Below are 7,964 nucleotides of genomic sequence, written 5' to 3' on the forward strand. Positions count from 1 at the left end.
TTACAGGCGTGAGCCACCGCAACCGGCAGAAGGTGGGACATTCTTCACTAGCCTAAACTTTGTTCAATTCTGAGTTTGACCTCCAGCTCTCAAGTGGTAAGCTGAAGTTCACTCAGATATTAAGAGCAAAGACTATCCTCCTAAATGTGCTAGTTGGCCAAGGATTGGGCTCCTTATGAAGATGTTAATGGTTCAGATCAAAAGCTTTCAAAAACTCGAGTAAAAGAAATAATCTGTTTCTTTACACATAGTTTTCAAAAAGTATCCTTTCTTACCAAAAAATTTTCCTCTGTGGTTTAATAGATGCCAAGACTTCAGATTTTCAAGACTTTGGAGATTAAGATCTCCTGTGAATTCCCCTCATTAATCCATATTGCCCTTTGTTTATTCCAAGGATGTTAAAGCATGAAGAAGGCTTCGGGCCAGCTAATACTCAAGGCCAGCATGCACTGCTCCCATCTGATGCAGGGAAAATCATGACACCTTGTTTGCTTCTTCAAAATAGGTTCTCAGGGTAAAAAAAAAAATGCATATCTCATTAGTTCTCTAAGCCACGCAATTTCATAATTGAGGTTTAATAATTTTAATGTTCAGATCAGATCCTTCATCAGAACCTCCAACCTCATGGCTTGTGTTTGGGATTTGGGATAATAATGTGGTGACAAAGATTCACTGTGCAGAAAAAATAAAAGATATTCCAAAGGAGGTATTTTTAATTTAGTAAAAGAAAGGTTTTCTGGAGAAATGAGGAAGTGTTTGATTTTTCTAGCTTTTATCTTTTGCCATGGATATACTGCTGAGGCAGATGAAATGCCTTGTTCCTCAGGTGCACCAACATCACCCTTTAATGACAAGCAATTAACTTCAGTTAAAAAAATGATGCTCTGGCGAAAATGCAGGGGATGGAGCAAGATTGCCTGTAATCTCTTATGAAGAACCCAGGAATCTGACCTTTAGAAGCATGCAAAGGAGAGGGAAAAAATTCAGAGTAGATCTTTTGGAAGAGAGCGTGGGGAACATAACTCCTATGGAGGCCTAAAAGGTAAAGGACAGGAACACAGCTGGGCAGGGAAAATAACTAAGCAAGTCCCACCTGAGTGGTACAGGATGTGAACTGCAGATGGCAGGTTATACCCCAAAGGGTCAGCAACTGCTCAAAAAGAGCCCGATTTAGGCCATGCAGAAATGTGGGCTCAATGATGCTCCATCTAGGAAATACTTTCAAAAAAGATGAAGATCCAGATCTTATGTAAAATCTCCTCGTATGTAAATGTTTGTCCAGATTCATAAAAACATGATATGGCCCATCAGAAAATGATGGAGGTTTGCACTTTTGGGTTTAGAATGTCAGTATTACACCAAACTTCTTATGAAGTCCATGGTCACATGTTGTTCAAGTGGGCAGTTTGTGGTCCCAAAGAACAAAAACTCAAGCATATATAGTGTATGTATGTATGTGTGTGTGTGTGTGTGTGTGTGTGTGTGTGTGTATATATATAAAATTTTGAGGGGTGAAAGTAAGTATACAACTGGCTGTTTCATAAACATTATGTATGACTGGAAAGAAATTATCCCCAGGGCTCATGGGGACAGGCCTGGGAACCAGAAATTGGGAATTGTAGTATTTGTCTCTGTGTCTTTCTGAAGCCACATGGTCCTGTGTTTCTGCCTTTCCGGAAACACCTCTCCATTTCTCCCTGCAGACTGGCTTCCTCTTTTTCTAGGTAATGCTGCTCCACATACATGACTTTTTAGCTCCAGAACCTACCAACTATGAATGGCAGTCTCTATATCTCATTCTAGAGAACTGGATTGGCTGAGCTAAGACTATGAATTGGTTCCCCTGGGTAAACAGCTGTTTGCTGGTCCAATTAGCAATGGTTCCCCTGGGTAAACAGCTGTTTGCTGGTCCAATTAGCAATGGCTGGACAGAGACTGAGTTGGGTTGAGGTAGAATGTAATGTAATCAAAGATTCATTGGCAGGTTAGATTAAGACAAAAGGGAAAGTTAAATGTGGATATAGACTGGCTGGCATTGTATATACTATACATACAATGCTGATATTTTTTATTTTAAATGTTGACAAATTTAAGTTAAGAAATAATATGTGATTATTGAAGAAAGTCTGGGAAATTCTGCAAAGGCTAAACAACAAAATCTCTCTTAATCTCATTACCCAAAGTCCAGTGCAAATATTTTGATATACTTACTACCAGTCTTTTATTCTACAGATCTCAAAATGCTACAAGAGCAAATCTTTTATTTTCTTCCAACAAAAACTTTACTTTACATTTTAATGGAAAATTTTAGTTGATTATTGATTAAAAAGCTCATCAACTTCCTGTCTCTACAAATCTGCCCAATAGCAATGTTTAATCTTTTTGCTTTTCATTTCAGAAGACAAAATATTACTCCACTTCTTCAATACCAATTCCTCTATTTCTTTACTTAATCTTATCCCCACAGATTTTTTTTTTTTTTTTTTTTAACTTTTATTTTAGGCTCAGGGGTACATGAACAGGTTTGTTACATAGGTAAACTCATGTCGTGGTGGATAGTTGTACAGATTATTTTGTCATCCAGGTACTAAGCCTAGTACTCAATAATTATTTTTTTCTGATCCTCTCCCTCCTCCCACCTTCCACCCTCAAGTAGGCCCCAGTATCTGTTGTTCCCCTCTTTGTGTCCACGTATTCTCATCACTTAGCTCCCATTTATGAGTGGGAGAATATACAGTATTTGGTTTTCTGTTCCTGCATTAGTTTGCTAAGGGTGATGGCCTCCAGCTCCATCCATGTTCTGGAAAAAGACATAATCTTATTCTTTTTTTATGGCTGCATAGTTTTCCATGGTGTATAGGTACCACATTTTTTAAATCCTGCCTTCCACTGATGAGTACTTAGATTGATTCCATGTCTTTGCTATTGTGAATAGAGCTGCAATGAACATGTGTGTGCACGTGTCTTTATGGTAGAATGATATTTATTCCTTAGGGTATATACCCACTGATGGGATTGCTAGGTCAAATGGTATTTCTTTTCTTTAGCTTTTTGAGGAATCACCACGCTTCTTTCTACATGGTTGAAACTTACACTCCCACCAACAGTGTATAAGTGTTCCCTTTTCTCTGCAACCTTGCCAAGCATTTGTTATTTTTTGACTTTTTAATAATAGCCATTCTGACTGGTGAGATATGATATCTCATTGTGATTTTGATTACATTTCTCTAATGATTAGTGATGTTGAGCTTTTTTCATACATTTTTTGGACACATGTGTGTCTTCTTTTAACAAGTGTTTGTTCATGTTCTTTTCCCACTTCTTAATGAGATTGTTTTTTTCTTGTAAATTTGTTTAAGTTCCTTAGAGATGTGGGATATTAGACCTTTGTCAGATGCATATTTTGCAAATCTTTCTCCCATTTTGTTTATTATTCTGTTGATAGTTTCCTTTTCTGTGCAGAAGCTCTTAAGTTTAATTTGGTCCCATTTGTCAATTTTTACTTCTGCTGTGATTGCTTTTGATGTCTTCGTCATGAAATCTTTGCCAATTCCTATGTCCAGAAGGGAATTGCCTAGGTTGCCTTCCAGAGTTTTTATAATTTGGGGCTTCACATTTAAGTCTTTAATCCATCTTGAGTTGATTTTTGTATATGGTGTAAGGAAGGGGTCCAGCTTCAATCTTCTGCATATGGCTAGCCAATTATCTCAGTACCATTTATTGAATAGAGAGTACTTCCCCCATTGCTTGTTTTTGTCACCTTTATCAAAGATCAGATGGTTGCAGGTGTGCAGTCCTATTTCTGGGCTCTCTGTTTTTTCCATTGGTCTATGTGTCTGCTTTTATACCATACCATGCTGTTTTGGTAACTGTAGCCCTGTAATATAGCTTGAGGTCAAGTAGTATGATGCCTCCAGCTTTGTTCTTTTTGCTTAGGATTGCCTTAGCTATTCCATATGAATTTTAAAATAGTTTTTTCCAGTTCTGTAAAGAATGTCATTGGTAGTTTTACACGAATAGCATTGAATCTGTAAATTGCTTTGGTCAATATGGCCATTTTAATGATATTGATTCTTTCTGTCAATGAGCATGGATTTTTTTTTTTCATTTGTTTGTGTCATCTCTGATTTCTTTGAGCAGTGTTTTGTAATTCTCATTGTAGAGACCTTTCACCACCCTGGTTAGCCGTATTCTGAGGTATTTTATTCTCTTTGCGGCAATTATGAATGGGGAGCTTTTCTGATTTGGCTCTCAGCTTGACTGTTGGTGGTGCATTGGAATGCTAGTGACTTTTGTACATTAATTTTGTATCCTGAAACTTTGCTGAAGTTGTTTATCAATTGAAGGAGGCTTTGGGCTAACACTATGGGGTTTTCTAGTTATAGAATCATGTCATCTGCAAGCAGGGATAATTTGACATTCTCCCTTCCCATTTGGTTGCCATTTATTTCTTTCTTTTTCCTGATTTATCTGCCCATAACTTCCACTACTATGTTAAATAGGAGTGGTGCGAGAGAGCTTCTTTGCCTTATACCAGTTTTTGAGGGGGAATGCTTCCAGCTTTTGCCCATTCAGTACCATGTGGACTGTGGGTTTGTCATAGATGGCTCTTATTATTTTGAGATATGTTTCTTCAATACCTAGTTTATTGAGAACTTTTAACATAAAAGGGTGTTGAATTTTATTGAAAGCCTTTTCTGCATCTATTGAAATAATCATGTGATTTTTGTCTTTAGTTCTGTTTCTGTGATGAATCACATTAATTGATTTGTGTATGTTGAACCAACCTTGCATTCCAAGGATAAAGCCTACTTGATCATGGTGGATTAGCTTTTTGGTGTGCTGCTGGATTCTGTTTGCAAATATTTTGTTGAGGAGCTTTGCAACAATGTTCATCAAGGATATTGGCCTTAAGTTTTGTTTTTTATTGTGTCTCTGCCATGTTTTGGTATCAAGATGATGTTGGCCTCATAGAATGAGCTGAGAAGTCCCTCCTCCTCAATTTTTTGGAATAGTTTCTGTAGCAATAGTACCAGCTCTTCTTTGTACATCTGGTAGAATTCGACGATGAATCCATCTGGTCCTGGGCTTTTTTTGGTTAGTAGACTCTTCATTACTGATTCAATTTTGGAGTGTGTTATTGGTCTATTCAGGGATTCAGTTTCTTCCTGGTTCAGTCTTGGGAGAGTGTATGTGTCCAGGAATTTATCCATCTCTTCTATGTTTTCTAGTTTGTGTGCCTAAAGGTGTTTGTAGTAGTCTCTGATGGGTATTTGTATTTTTGTGGGGTTAGTGGTAACGTTTCCTTTGTCATTTCTAATTGTGTTTATCTCAATCTTCTTTCTTTTCTTCTTTATTAGTCTAGTTAGTGACCTATTGATCTTATTTTTTTTTTCAAAAAGCCACACATTGATCTTTTGAATAGCTTTTCATGTCTCAATCTTTTTCAGTTCAACTGTGATTTTTATTATTTCTTGTTTTCTGCTAGTTTCAGGGTTAGTTTGCTCTTGCTTCCCTATTTTTTTAGTTGTGATGTTAGGTTGCTAATTTGAGATCATTCTAACTTTTTGATGTAAGCATTTGTTGTTATAAATTTTCCCCTTAACATTGCCTTAGCTGTGACCCAAAGAGTCTAGTATGTTGTATCCTTGTTCTCATTAGTTCCAAAGAACTTTTTTATTTCTGCATTAATTTTATTATTTACCCCAAAGCTATATAAACACATGGCTTTGAGTGATTTTTTTTTAGTCTTTTTTAGTCTTGATTTCTATTTTTATTGCACTGTGGCCTGAGAGCTTGTTTGGTAAATTTCTATTCTTTTGCTTTTGCTGAGGAGTGTTTTATGTCCAATTGTGTAATGTAAGTAATATATTTTAAGAAAGACTTAAAAATATGCACCATCTTTGATCCTGCAATTTCTTATTTAATGATTAATACAGAAGAAATTCTCAGAGATGTGTACAATGATGTATGTATGAATACATTTATGAATGTATTCATGATCATGGTCAGAAACTGGAAACATCTGAAACATCCAACAATAAAGGATTGGTTGAGAAAAGTGTAAAACAGACACCAGATGGAATATTTTGTGAAAAATAAAAAAATTTTTGAGAACCAGCCTGGGCAAAATAGCAAGACACTACCTCCACAAAAAATTTTAAAAGTTAACAGACTTCTGTGGCATATAATTATATTCCCAGTTACTTTGGAGGCTGAGATGGGATGATTCCTTGAGTCTAGGAGTTTGAGATGGCAGTGACCTGTGATTGTGCCACTGCATTCCAACCTTGGTGACAGAGTGAGATCTCATGTCTTAAAATATATATTGGAGAAATATATTTAGAGTGTTTACAATAATTTGCTAAGCAGGCTACCAAGTTACATGTGCAATATATGCATTTTTTTTGTATAAAATTATATACATATTAAAAGAACTTGGAAGATATTCACCAAACTGTTAATAATGGTAGTCTCCAGGTAGTAGAATAATGAGTCATTTTCACTTTTTACTTTTCAGTATTTTCCAGTATTTCTGCATTGAGCATGTATTACTTTTGTAATATGTAAAGAAGCCAACTCAATACATACAATACAGGAAGAAAGAAATTTTCTGACAAGGAACTGCATGAAAATGAAGAACAAAATTATGGTGAGAGAGTGTTTTGCAGTTTCCAAGCTCAGTAAAGAGTGAGGTTGATATTGGGCTCCTTGATTAGAACTTCTTTTAGAAAGCTGTCCAACCATGTGAGTCAAATTCAAAATGTAGGCACTTCCTTTCTTGTCTTATAAATGCATTCTATATAATTAAAATGCATCCCTCTTCCTTTCATAATTGAGATCTCCCAAGTTTTCATTGGGTTTTTTTCCTGACAACTTTTATTTCTTTTCATATGCTGAAGATAATATGTCTATATTATACACAATCAGAAAAATATTAAAAGATACAAAGAAGCAGAAAAAAGTCCCTCAGTTCTACAGAGTCACCTTTTTACACCACAGTGAGTCAAGGAAGGTTGAAATGAAATGATACTGCTATGCTCAGGAACTTAGTATTTCCACTAGATTGGAAGTGGAGTGAGATGTGTACATGCATATTTCCTTTCTTCTTAGGGGTAAAATGCAACAAAACAACAATAACAGCAGCAGCAGCAGCAACAATTCTGGTTAGTTTACAAGAGTTCCACAACACTGAATTCTAAGTAGTCAAGAGTTTACTTCATTTGTAATAAACTAAGCATATTTTCAAAGGCGAAGTACTAACATACTTCCTGAGCATATCTGATTCTGCAGGTAAAATGAGATTATTTCCTCTCATTTCTCTCTACCACTTTATTTTTAATTTGGAAATATATCACTCTGTGAAATAGGTAGAAGATGGTTGCTAAGGAGATTTGGAATGGCTGAAAGGTGACTCCCATGATGTTAAAATGCTGAGGCTATTGAACAGCCACCAAAGAAATACAAAAGTACAGAGATAGCCTCTCAAATGGTTTGAGATCAAGGCCTATGAAGGCTATTTGGTTTCTTAACATTTGCATTAAAATTAAATAAAAGTATATATTTTATTTAATGTTCGTGGTTTAAAAGAGCAAATAGTATAGAAACACATAGAAGGAAGAGCAGTAATTCTTGCCTTCTGGTAATTTCCTTACTCCATTTCCACTTCTCAGAGATAACTACTTATCATTATCTCTGCTTTTGTCTATTCATGTGTTTTTTTCCATTTCTTCATATAAAAATTTTCATATTACTATTTCTAAATTTATTATTTTTTTTACTTTATCACTATTCTGTCTACTAACAGTAGATAAGGATTTATTTAGCTTAATAATACTGACCTTTATAGTCTCTCATCCTCACCTCTGTCCAAAGGTACTCGTAGTTCCTTCACAGGTCATTTTTGCACCACTCAACAATATTATGTCATCATTTCTTGTTCCATCATAATAGACAGTATCTAT

The 7,964-nt window shown here is 35.6% G+C and overlaps 1 long non-coding RNA gene across 2 annotated transcripts in view; it reads right to left on the reverse strand.

Annotated features, from left to right (window-relative positions):
- LOC103887596 overlaps positions 1-7,908 on the reverse strand; it is a 42,225-nt gene extending 34,317 nt beyond the window's left edge. For both annotated transcript variants that reach the window (XR_001906457.3, XR_001906458.3), the window contains exon 1: positions 7,842-7,908. This is a non-coding gene — a long non-coding RNA (uncharacterized LOC103887596). The remainder of the gene's footprint in view (positions 1-7,841) is intronic.
- Positions 7,909-7,964: the final 56 nt, after the last annotated feature.

This window comes from Papio anubis, chromosome 11, assembly GCF_008728515.1.
Source record: "Papio anubis isolate 15944 chromosome 11, Panubis1.0, whole genome shotgun sequence".
Classification (NCBI taxonomy): Eukaryota; Metazoa; Chordata; class Mammalia; order Primates; family Cercopithecidae; genus Papio; species Papio anubis.